Genomic DNA, 13279 nt, shown 5'->3' with positions numbered 1-13279 from the left:
TAAGTCAACTTTTTATTTTAACAAACCTTGGAATTTTTTTAAAGAAAAAAAACCTTTAAAAACTACAAGAATATTTTAATACTCTTTTATAAACAGCCGCCATCTTGGAAAAAAACATTGAACCCCCAATATATTACGGTATCCATGTCCCAGAGCCCGCTTGATGATGATGATGACAACGATGATGATGACATCCTTAAGTATGGAAAAGTGCCAATGTCCCAGAACCCGCAAATATATACTACTGACTAAGATAACTTTTTTGTTTTAGATGTGGTTTTATTAAACCTAGATAATCATAACTTTCTCAAAGAAAAGAATATTGATATTTCTAAACAAAATAATACTGAAGATATATTCATATTTGTGCAGCCTAAAATGCCAGTATTTGAAAATGTTAATGTAAAATCTCAAGGATTAAAAACTGAACGTTTAAAGAAACAATACATTTAAACTATTACAAGTGCAAGAGTGTCTATGCTGCTCCACCAACAGAATATATAATAAAAAAGAGGTCTGTGGAGAGTACGCACCAACAAATTGATCATTAACAATTATAGTAATAATTAAGTTACAAATACCACATTTAACAACACCCACTCACAATAGTTCAATAATAAATATCACTCTCAACATGCTCCTTCACAATAATTAATTTTTTGCAGTCACTTTTAACAGTTAATGCTAAGCATGCTACAACAGAGCAACAACAGAGCAACAGGTGTTCAGCAATCTGTTTACCTTCATCAAAGAAATCTGAAATCTGTTCATTGCATTATCAAAAGTGTTGAAAAAAGATTAGTGAATCAGCTAAAAGAATACTTCATTGTCAGAGAAGCCGATGATGAACCAACTTCAAGTAGATATATTAAACTTGTGTCATGAAGACTGCACCAGTCAGCACACCATTATCATTTGAGTTCCAAGGCTCTTACTTTCCTACGATAGCCAATTTGGGAAAGTCAAATGTAGAAAAAACTTTTCATCCATGTCCAGAAAGCTTACACTTTTTTTCTGTATTCAGAAAAATTAACTTTATCTTCTGTAACTTTTTTCTGTAAGGCGTAAAAAACTCTCACACAAAAACAAAAAGAAAACATAGAAAAGAAAAGTTAAGAAAATGGAAAAAACGGTATCAACAGTTTAACTCAACATTCGGTTTGATTTCCTTAAAATCTCTTTTTTGCTGCTTTTCCTAATTAAAAATATTTCCTCAAATTCCTTCTTCCGACCTGTTATTTACCTATCTTCCAACCTGATTATGATGAATTATTAAAACTCAATATAGTTTTACTTTCTGAAACGGAAGCTCTTGTTTTAAAAGCAACAACCCCCCCCCCCCAACCAACCTATGACCCTTGAAAACAGATAAACTTTTGACAGTGAAGGTGCTTAATTAAAAAGGAGAAAGTATAACTAATTATTTTTGTTACTTTAAAGACATAACTCTTCAACATTTCTCTGAGCACTTACTACTTTTCTTAAACTATTAAATGATACGCCTTAATGCCTCAAAAATTACAAAAGAGCAAAATAAAGTACTCACCATGGTTCTCAAGCACTTTGTTATCTAAACCATTCTATATGTACGTAAAGAAACAGAAAACTTACAGATGAGTGGTTTTATAGGGATCTTTTAAAAGGAAGGGATGCTGTGTATTCTGGTCAGCAGGTGCGTCAGCCTTAGATTAAACACGCTGTGGAAATATTAACAGTGTGATATACAACTCGAAGTAGGGAAGACTTGTACTGAATGGACCTTTTCAAAAAAAAGGACTTAGAGACCAGTCAGATGTAATTTTGTGGTCACAAATAATTCACCTTTACACAATGTCTCATCAGTATGTCTGGGTTAAATTTATTCGAAGAAAAGAAGTAGTTATGAATGTTTTCTGTTTTCTCAAGGCAAATGTAATTTTTTTACTTTTCTGAGTTTTCAATTTACAAAGTTTTTTCAAGGAGAAGTTAGCTCTTAATATTAATAATATTATAGATTTATATTTTGGACTTTGGATAATAGTAGAAGGAAAGTTATCTGAGGTACAGATTGTTTCAATTACATTGGTAACATGTGGATATTGATAAATGTACTGAATGAGCGTTTCAGTTTGTTACTTACTAAAACAAAATACTGGTGTTTTTTTAATATTAACAAGTTGTGAATGTGTGACTAGTAAATTGTACTAAAAAAAAAACAAACCATAAACGTCAGCATTGGAAGGCAGCTAAATTTAGGATACAAGTTACTGAGAAAGGCATTAAGTTTTGTTTTAACATATTCCTTTTTAGAATATTATATTTCATACAAAGTGACATATAACGTAAAGTTATTAAATTTTTTGTAGTTAAATTGTTTTCCAGTGTATTTTGTAGCTAGAAGTAATTTTATAATTTCAATAATTTGATACTTTATTCGTAATATAAAAAATTACGAATATCACTCAACTTAATTTATATTATTGTACATTTAAGCTTTTATATATGTTATATATAAAAAACAATACGGAAAATTAATTTTTATGATAAAATTATATGCAATTTTTATTCTTTTTTTTTGTTTCAGAAACATTATGAGACATAGGAAAGCAACAGCAGTAAAGGGTGGTTGGAATCCATATAATATGATCCAAGCAGTTGAGAACGTTTTGACAAAAACTTTATTTGAAAGAAAAGCTGCTAAGATATTTAAAGTCAAATATTCAACTCTTAAAAGGAGAATTAAAGAAGCTCAGCAATTACCAAATGGATTAAATAAATTACAATGTATTCCATAAAGTAATAATTCTATGACAGTGTTTTCAGTATCAGAAGAAAAAAACTGGTTCATTATTGCTTAGTTTCTTCAAAAATGGAATATTGGTTAAGTCCTCTTAAACTAAGAGCACTAACCACTGATCTCAAAATATAACTGGATAGCGTATTCAATTGCCTTTTTCAAAAAAAATTGAAGCCAAAATTGGCCTCCCAAGATGGCGGCGATCGGAGCTCTTAGCGGTGATCGATGTACATTTTATAAGGCTTTTTACAGAAATATTAAAGAAAATAAATAGAGTTTTGAAAGAAAAACTAGACTATGAAATAAAGTTTTAATGACTTTAAAGAAATGAAATGGTTTCTAAAAAAGTCAGACAATTAAAGTAATTATTTTGATACTAAGGTACAAAATATTCGATATACTTTTTAAGTGCAATTTACGATTAAATAATATTTATGCATAATCTATGTACCTTTTAGTTCTTAGTTACCCAATGCAGTGTGCTAGAAGGTTGATAACATGACTGTATGGTAAGCAACAGTGGTGTCTACTTACAATTTTAACAAATTTTATATTTTCAATTTTTGTAGCAAGATACCAGATATGAACATGCTGCATGAACTATTAGCTGAGTGCTGTTAGTACACACATCTCAGCGGTTCCTTCTAGGATTATTTAATACATATATGTAATTAATGGATATAGTATTTGATAAGAATATTAAATAAAAAATATTATTTTTTTATATATATTATTTTACTTATATATTATTCTTTGAAATATTCCAGCTCTCAATGATTGAGTCAATTGTTTTTGACTTGTTATTCAAAACAACTTATTAAAGGAATTTTTTGATAACATATATTTTGTATGTTATCAAACACTATCAACATTATGTGTCTTTTCAAATGTATGATACATAAATTTACAATAAACTATCTGCATTTAATGTCAGAATGCATTAGTACTTTCTTATCATTTCGAACAAAGAAGTTTTTTAAAGTTCAAAGACAGAGCAGGTTTAATTAAACCAACAAAAGTGTTGTTATAATATGGGAAGAAACTGAAAGATGTTTCCAAAGGTTGCTTGCCTCAATAAATGGTCACCTTCCAAATTAAATAGGAATTCAAATGCCATTTCTAGTGCTGTTTTGAGATCAGTTGATTACTCAAAAATATTTAATGAACAAACTTCTCATATGTTTGACTCAGCTATAACTGATAACCATTTATTTGCACTGATTAAACTTATTTCAGAAAACTATGCAAAAATACATCTTTATCACCTGGGTAAAAAACAAACTGCCAAAATAACTGGAAAAAAGAAACTTATCCTATTCAAAAACCAATCAAAAATATTTTTATGATATAATATGATATGATATGATATGATATGATATGATATGATATGATATGATATGATATGATATGATATGATATGATATGATATGATATGATATGATATGATATGATATGATATAATATATATATATATATAATAACTCTAGAAGGAACCTCTGAGTTGTGTGTAATCACAGCGCTCAGCTAATAGTTCTTACAGCATTTATAATTATAATTTTGTAGTGGATAGTTAAGAACTAAAAGTTACATAAATTATATAACAAATGCTAACTATTTGAAACTTGAGATTTCTGAACAAGCAAACAAATACTTTTTCTTTACTTTTATTAAACAAACTAAATTTAAGCAAATTAAAATTAAAATTTTTACTTAGTTTTACTGAGAATTTTTATTTTATTATATCTATTCCAAAAAAACGAAAAACAGAAAGTTAATATAGAGCAACTTATTGTAAGAATATGTTTTGTTAAATAAAAAATTATTTATATTTGAAATTTATGTAAATATGTAATATTCCGTTATTTTTATGAAAAAAATCTTATGTTAAACAAAAAAACTAGATTTTTATTAGAAAATTATATATTTATCAATATTTGAGCTTAAGATATAAAACTTGATTATCATCAGTTTCTTAATTTTCTTAATTTTCATCACCATCCCTTAATTGCACCGCCATCTTGGGAGGCCAAAACTGGCTTCAAAAATTTTTTTCGTATACGCTATCCAGTTATATTTTGAGATCAGTGGCACTAACGTTTGAATATGCTCTAAAACTTGAGAAAAAATTTCCACATTCACATCCAGATGGCACAAAACCTTGGAAAATAGATAAACGTGCTGCGGCTGATTGATTTAGAGCTTGTTTAAAACTCCATCCAGAACTTGCTATAAGAAAACCAGAGGCAGCATCAATTGGTCGAATGTCAGCATTCAATAAACATAATCTGGATCTATTTTATAATAATTTGCATAGTGTTTTGACTAAGTACAAGTTTTCACCCAAGGACATTTGGAATGTTGATTAAACTGGCATCACTACTGTTCAAGTGCCAGAGCATGTTTTAGCTGAAAGAGGAGAGTGTCAAGTGCAGATAATGCAAACCTATATGTTTGTGATTATTGTAATTTCACTACCTGATTGAGAATTTCGTCTGAAGCTGTAATAATTATTTCAACTTATATTATTTTCGTAGTCAGAAAAATCTTGGTTGTCTCAACATACTCTTTTCTTTTTTTTAAGCTCCCATTTGTCACCCTTATGAAGAATAGATTTAAATCATGGTTTATCATGATTCATTTTAGGTTAATTTTCACTAGGATAACAATATTATCATTCAATATTCGAACATCAATATACCCTGATTGCTGTGCTTGTCCATTCAGTACAAGATCGGTCCGTTTAGTACAAGCAACTGTACTGAATGGACCATTTAACAATTTAGTGCTGGTCATGTTTATCGCATTTTTTAACGATGTTGTACTTGCTCAATGTTTTAAACCTTTCAAGGATAGTTAGTTAAGATCTGAATTTTGTCTTCTGAACTAAAAAACTCGCCATAGTTATTTACAAAATAAATATTAATCGCATCTATAAAAAAGTCTAATATTTTGGTCCATTCAGTACAAGTCTCCCCTATTTACATTTATTTTATGTATAATGCAATATCATTAAACTCATTTAAGGCTATTTTATCGTCCAAATATAATTACTAACAATTACATTCGCAATCGTATGATAGCTAGTGATGTTAACAATTAAATTCTTATATGTTTATGTGTATACATGGGCGCCGGCAGGCAAGGGCAAGGTGGGGCAGTTGCCCCCCCCTGGAAAAGCAAAATAACAAATTTTGATACTCACAAAATTTCTTTTAACTGTTTATTTCGATATCTTATCAATTTAACTCATTTATAGTTTACTCACCGTAATGTAAATGACAACAGTTTAAATGAAATATTACTATCGAATGCAATGACTTCCACAATGGCGGAAGCTTTTTTATAAAGGCATATTTTATATTTTTAAAAAAAGATGTTAGAATAAAAGTTTTTAAAAAAGTATGATAGAAATAGATCATAGAAAAATGAAAAAGGAATAAATAGAAAAAAACAATAGATAAAGGAGAAGTATAGAAAACAAAAGGAAGAGAGGAAGAAAAAAAAGGAAAATAAAGGAAATAATGATAATAAAAAAGAAATCTAATTACAATGACAAGGTTCTTACGCAAACAAATAAACTTCGAACTAACGAAGAAAGAATTGGATGCACTGATCAAATTTTTAAAATTATTTTTTAATGAGTCAGTTTCATTTACTTTTTTATGCTGTTGTTTTTTTGTTTATTGGCAAAATGTTTCTTATTTGTATTGTATTTCTATTTATTTTTTTCCTATTTATTGTGTTATATTCATTTTAATAATATTATTACCTTGTGTTTTTTGCTAGCTAAATGTTGATTATTATAATTATATATATTTAATTTGATTAACTTGAATTAACCTGCTGCATTTTAATTTTTGTTTTGTTTTTTGGAATATGTCTAATTTGTATTTAATAAATCAATGTTTTTTAACTAATCATTATATTATTATATAATTTAGCATTATTTGGCATAATTTAGCATTATTAGCGTTATGAGCGTTTGTCTGGGGTTTGGATGCCGAGCGTGCATCGTGAAAAAATACGCGCCAGAAAATCTGAGTTTATGGAACTAATTGTAAATAAGTTTGGCAGTGAACGCAAACGACTACAATTTCTATTTACTGAATAACAATGATTTAACTCTTGTGTTTTTAGTTTTACATTTTCTTTAATTTTCTGTTGTCACTGGTCTAATAAAATGACTTGATTAATTGATGAATTTTTGTAGTTTTTGAAATATCACTTTTGAACTTTATTTTGCCCCCCCTTGAAAAAAATCCTGCCGGCGCCCATGTGTGTATAGTAATGTTTATTGTATGGTTATGTTTATAGTAATGGCTGCAATAACCTAGTGATAGGTTTTGCAGGGATACACTATCTCTGCTTCAGCATTGATATATATTTTTATTATTATTATTATTATTATTATTATTATTATTATTATTATTATTATTATTATTATTATTATTATTATTATTATTATTATTATTATTATTATTATTATTATTATTATTATTATTATTATTATTATTATTATTATTATTATTATTATTATTATTATTATTATTATTATTATTATTATTATTATTATTATTATTATTATTATTATTATTATTATTATTATTATTATTATTATTATTATTATTATTATTATTATTATTATTATTATTATTATTATTATTATTATTATAAGTTATTTATCCTTAACTGTATACATTTCTGTTGTTAAACATAAAAATATGAAATTCTATAATCTTCATAGACTAGAAGTCTAGAGCAATATGATAGATGGAATAGTTCCCTGGACATGAAACCATTGTGCTTTAGGTAGCTACAAAACTAGTTGATATTTTGTTTTATTTATTATATCTCTAGTTATACATGTACTAAAGTAGTTAAGTAAATGATCTCAATTTCTATATTATCATCACCCAGTGGGCACACGGCGGAATAAAGACGTCTTATGTACGTTCACTTCACGTCCTCTCGATTTAAAGACAATCTGAACCATAACAAATCGTCTTATGAACGTCTTTTTCTTGTCTGTCCCGAAAATGTAACGAAATAAATAAATTGATCGCTATTACCTTTCTTGACCTTCTTTGAACTTGCCTTTTCGCGCTTGCAGGCGTTTTATAAACGTCTTTTTTGCGCTTGCAGGTGCGAAAAAGCCGTTTATAAAACGCCTGTAAGCGCGAAAAAGCATGGATTTCAAAAATGGCGATTCTTACACTTGGATTCGAGTATTTTTTTATTTATTTATATGCTGTCTTTTTATGTTTCCTAACGGTTACCTAAATAGTAATTGTGAACTCGTCGAAAATTTTTCAATTACTATTTAGGTAACTATTTGGTAACATAAAAAGATAACATTATAAAAAAACATACCACTTAAATTTTATTTACTGTAAAAAATAATAGTGTATAACCTATACACTGGAACTATATTATGGTTATTGTTATTACTATTAATATCAATATGATTCTTATTTTAGTTTTTAATTACATGTAAAGTTTTTTATATTATTTATATTATAAAACAAGCTCAAGATTAGTTACTATAACTAATTTTAATAACTAATATAATTTGATTTAATTTGATTTACTTTGATCGACATGGAACAGTGAATTAACTAAAACTATCTTGGATAGTAAATAATAAGACTGTAACTGATTAATATATATTAAGTATTATGCGTTTTTTAGTTAATAAAAGTATTTATTTTACAAAAGTGTCAGTCATTTTTTTAAAAAGCACAACTAATATTATGATAATGGCAGCTTATGTAAAAAAACGGAAAACTACAAATAAAAAAGTGCTTGGATTACTAGATTTTAATTATGATGAAACTTTTGAGATTGAAAAACATGAAAATCTAGTCTGTGCTGAATTAAATCTCAAATAGCAGTTGCATTCTTCGTGAATCTGATAGCAGCAGTAATAATGATTCATGTACTCTTTCAGATGCTGATGAATCATATGAACCTGATGTACCTGTCTTGAGCCACATTGATAATGATGATGATACTAAATTTGATGATTCTAATTATAGCCAAAAACTTACTGCTTGCTCCATTCGTAACAGATGGACTAGAGCTTCTGTCAATGAGCTTCCTAATATACTTCGTGAAGAGGGGCTTGAACTTCCAAAAGATGCCAGAACACTTTTGCAAACTCCAAGGAAAGTGAATATTATACAAAAATGTGGAGGTACATATACCTATTTAGGTATTAAAATAGGTTTAAAAACAATATTTTTGCATTACAATTTCACTGAAAGATGCATTGCATGGTGTTTTAGCATTGATGGTTTGCCATTGTATAAGTCAAGCAGTACACAGTTGTGGCCAACTTTAGCTTCTTTTGGTGACTTTGATATATTTCTTGTTGCATTGTATTGTGGAAACAAAAAATCTGATTCAATTAATGATTATTTAGAGGACTTTGTTGCAGAGTTAGTAGAGTTGTTGGAACATAGTGATCAATCAATGGTAACCAATATGATGTAAAGGTTAAGTGTTTCTTGTGTGATGCCCCTGCCAGAGAGTTTTTGAAATGTATCATATCCCACACTGGTTATGACTCTTGTGAAAGATGTTGTATTCATGGAACGCATGAAGGTCGTGTTGTTTTTAACGATGAGATTGATTATCCTCTAAGGGAGAACATAACATTTAAAAATTTTGGATATTATCACCATCAAACATCTATATCTCCTTTAGTTTTGATTAATTTAGATATGATCAACAATTTCCCTTTGGACTACATGCATCTTGTATGTTTAGGTGTTGTTTGTAGGTTATTGAATTATTGGAAAATAGGTCCTGGTGGTAAAATAGCTGCTCATCAATTTGAAGAAATTTCAAGCTGTCTCCTATCATTAAATGGTCACATGCCAAGGGAATTTGTACGTCAGCCATGGAGTCTCAATTAGATCGATGGAAGGCAACTGAGTTTCGTCAATTTCTTTTGTATACCAGTCCAGTTGTTCTACGATGTATTTTATCTAAAGATTCATACAAACATTTCTTGGCATTAAGCATTGCAATAAGTATTATGTTACAATCTGATGATAACTTTCGCATGCAGTATATTGGTTATGCAAGGAGTTTAATAACACAGTTCGTTTATAATTGCAAATATATCTATGGAAATACATTTACAGTGTACAATATTCATAATCTATTAATCTGCCTGATGATTGTTTGAACTATAATAGTTCATTAAATACAGTATCATGTTTTCCTTATGAAAATTTTCTTCAGCGTGTAAAGAAAGCTGTAAAAGGTTTTTCTAATCCAATTGCACAAATTGTAAAAAGACAAACTCAATGGGAAAGTTCATTTGGGTTTCTAACAAAAAAAAAACCTCTCAACCACGATATCTAGTGGAGGAAAAGATAATTGCTTTCTTCTTAAAAACAACAGCATTGCATTTGTTAAAGAAATCATATCAGATGATTCTTTTTTATGTGATGTAGTAAAAATTAGGCACTTGGAAGATGTGTAAAATATGCCAATTCAGTCTTCATATCTAAACATAGTGTTACTTCCACATCGAAGCAATGTAAAATTGAAGAGTAAGATCCTTTATAGAGCTTGTTTTATTAGGAAAGGTGTATGCCTACCTGAACAACGTGGATTAGCAATATTTCCTGTTTTGCATGAAATAGAAAGAGGGTATTTTTCCTCAAATAAGTCTTTACTGTGTTGTTTTTTAATTCAAGGGTGTCATTAGCAATGAATGAACTTAGCCCATTTTAAATGTTTCATTTGATTATAAATGTCAAATAATAATATTTCTAAATTCTATGTTATGATATTTGTTTTATCGATTTCAAAGAAATAGTCTTGCTCTTTTCATTTGTTTATTTCACAAAAATATATTTTTTAGAAAACACCTTGAAAAATTTAATAAAAATGGCTTGGTGCAGAGCAGTTTGGGTGGAAGAAAATTTGGAAGAGTAAGGTGTTATACCGTCAGTCTGGGTAGATGAAGATTATATATATTGGTCGTCAGGAGGAAATGTCCTCAGAGCATACAAAGAACTGACACCACCTGATCCACCGTGGCACAAGTTTGTTAAATTAAAAGAGAAAGTTAGAGGTGGTAAGTAGTATGTGTTTGTATAGTTAAATTAAAAGTTTTTTGATAGGCATCTTCTGTTTGGTGTGTTAATACTTTTTAAAATTTTATTAAAAGATGAAAGAGAGTTATGCGAAAATTTTGAGTTTACCACTTCAAATGAAATTGAAAATGAGGTGCTTGAAAAAAAAGATACCAACAAAAAAAGACTAAAAAAAAGGAAATGTTAATACCAAGACCTGATCTAAACTGTATATTGTTAAAAAAATTATATGTTTGCAAAGTTATTATATATATATATATATATATATATATATATATATATATATATATATATATATATATATATATATATATATATATATATATATATATATATGTGAAGCTTGATTGTTATTTTTGTGTCAACTTTTAAAACTAGCATTTTTGTTGGATTAAATTCTGTTTTAGTAACATATGTCAGGACATAACAAACTTCAGATGCTTATCAAATTTCTCCAAGTCACATGCTGTTAAAAGGCTGTTAATGACCCCAGACAGACCCTCAAAATTATCATCAAAAAAAACAATACTAGAAAACATGAATGTTCCTTTAAAGTCTTCATTAGCTAAAATAAGTAAGTTCATATTCTATATTTGTCATAAATTATGTTATAGTTGTCATTTAATAACCATTTGTAAACATACACATGTTCATATTTTTAACTCTTGTTTATAATCTACAAATTTATCTGTTTTGTACTGTAATTTCTTGATATGTTTTATGCAGCTTCTTTTTTTTCTTTTTTTTTTTTTTTTTGACTATGAGAAGAATCATCTTTTATAATTTATCATAGCTATATTCACACAATTTGCTTTACTTTTTCAGTATCCCAAAAAGCACCCATGAGGAAATTAAGTCCAACTGATGTTAGTTTAAAATCAGATAGTTCTCATACAGAAAATTCAAAAAAAAGTCGAATAACGCAAAATTCCCTTTAGAAGAAGGAAGTATGTAAATATGTAAATCTTCAAAGTATATTGTCTTTATTATACTTTTAAAGTTTTTCATAACCACTTTTATTTAATTTTTAGAAATTCAATACAAAGTACTCTATCTACTAACAGACATTCGTGATGAAATGGAGGGCATTAAAAATATATTAAGAGCAGAGTTCATCATTAGATGTATCACAGATTGATACGCTAGAAGAGTTCAAAAAATTTGACTCCTCTTTATCAGATAAAGAAGTAGAAAAGAATATAGTAAGAAGTAGTACTTTTCTAAAAAATAAATTAAAAGCCTTAAACAAGAAATGATGATTAAATCATGTATAAGTTATGAACAAAATGTTAATTATTTGCACTGTTCATTATTTTTTGAAGTGTCAATTATCAAATGTTGGTGGTAATTCCAGCTATGCCACTGTGAAAGCGATGGCATAGCTGGAATTATCTCTCCATTTTTTTTTCATGTTTTCACTTCTATACCGCCTAAATCTGCTAAATCTCTACATGCTGATTACCAATTATCTGCATCTTTATGCTCTACATCCCTAAACCACCCTCCCTGACTCACCCTATCAGATACACTAACTATTCCTAATCTCTAAGATCATTGCATGTTTCATGCATGTTAGTAGAACGTAATTTTAAAAGTGGTGTCCATAATTTTTAAACTGCTTATGATTGGGTTTGGTTTTTATTTTATCATTTATTTATTTAGATTGATGTCAAATAAACTGATGAGTTTATTTAACTTGGCTGGTACCAAAAAAGAGAGTTTTCGAAAAACAAATTTAATGAAGATAATTATAGGTATTTTTTGTTAATATATTATATTTTTTTGTTATTATATATTTTTATATAATAATATATTTTTACATTAATATAAAATATTTTTATTATTATATAAAATTTTTTTATGCTTATAATTTCTGAAGTGCTTTATACAGATTGTTCTTTCTATTTATACTACATACGCACAAAAATCATCTGAGTTATGCATTAACAGATTAAAAAGAGTTTTTTGCATAAATTCAATTTTACTAATATAACTCATTTCTTAGGCTGTGCCCCAAATGCTTTAACAGAGAATGAAGTTCATTCGATTGTTGGAAACATTCTAAAACGTGCTCTAGATCGAAAAAATAGTGGCGGAAGAAATTGTTCTTCCGTTTTGTCTGCTAACAAGGATGATGTAAATGATTTTTGTGGAAGTGATGATTCACAGCATTCGTAGCATCAAACCATTTTTTGTAAATAGTTGTCTGTAAATAAATTTTACTTTACTAATTTGTGTGTTGAATTCGAATTTTTCTGCTTCTATTCAAAATGAATATGGTAGTTTAGTTAAATTTGTTTAATTTATATAATTAAGAAAAAATATTTTTAGAAAAAATAATTTAGAATTAATATTTAAACTAAAAATTAAATTAAAAAAAAAACGAATAAGA

At 27.8% G+C, this 13279-nt stretch overlaps 2 pseudogenes; both read left to right on the top strand.

The window, feature by feature from the left end:
- The first annotated feature begins 8451 nt into the window (after positions 1 to 8451).
- Positions 8452 to 10496, top strand: LOC145185439 (uncharacterized; annotated as a pseudogene).
- A 157-nt stretch (positions 10497 to 10653) lies between these two features.
- Positions 10654 to 13065, top strand: LOC149894410 (uncharacterized; annotated as a pseudogene).
- The last annotated feature ends 214 nt before the right edge of the window (positions 13066 to 13279 follow it).

This window comes from Hydra viridissima, unplaced genomic scaffold (genome assembly GCF_058129835.1).
Source record: "Hydra viridissima isolate aposymbiotic clone 2 unplaced genomic scaffold, HvirCarnegie_v1 scaffold_1, whole genome shotgun sequence".
In the NCBI taxonomy this organism is placed as follows: domain Eukaryota; kingdom Metazoa; phylum Cnidaria; class Hydrozoa; order Anthoathecata; family Hydridae; genus Hydra; species Hydra viridissima.
Note: the sequence above shows the minus strand (reverse complement) of the source record. Positions and strands in the feature narration are given on the sequence as shown.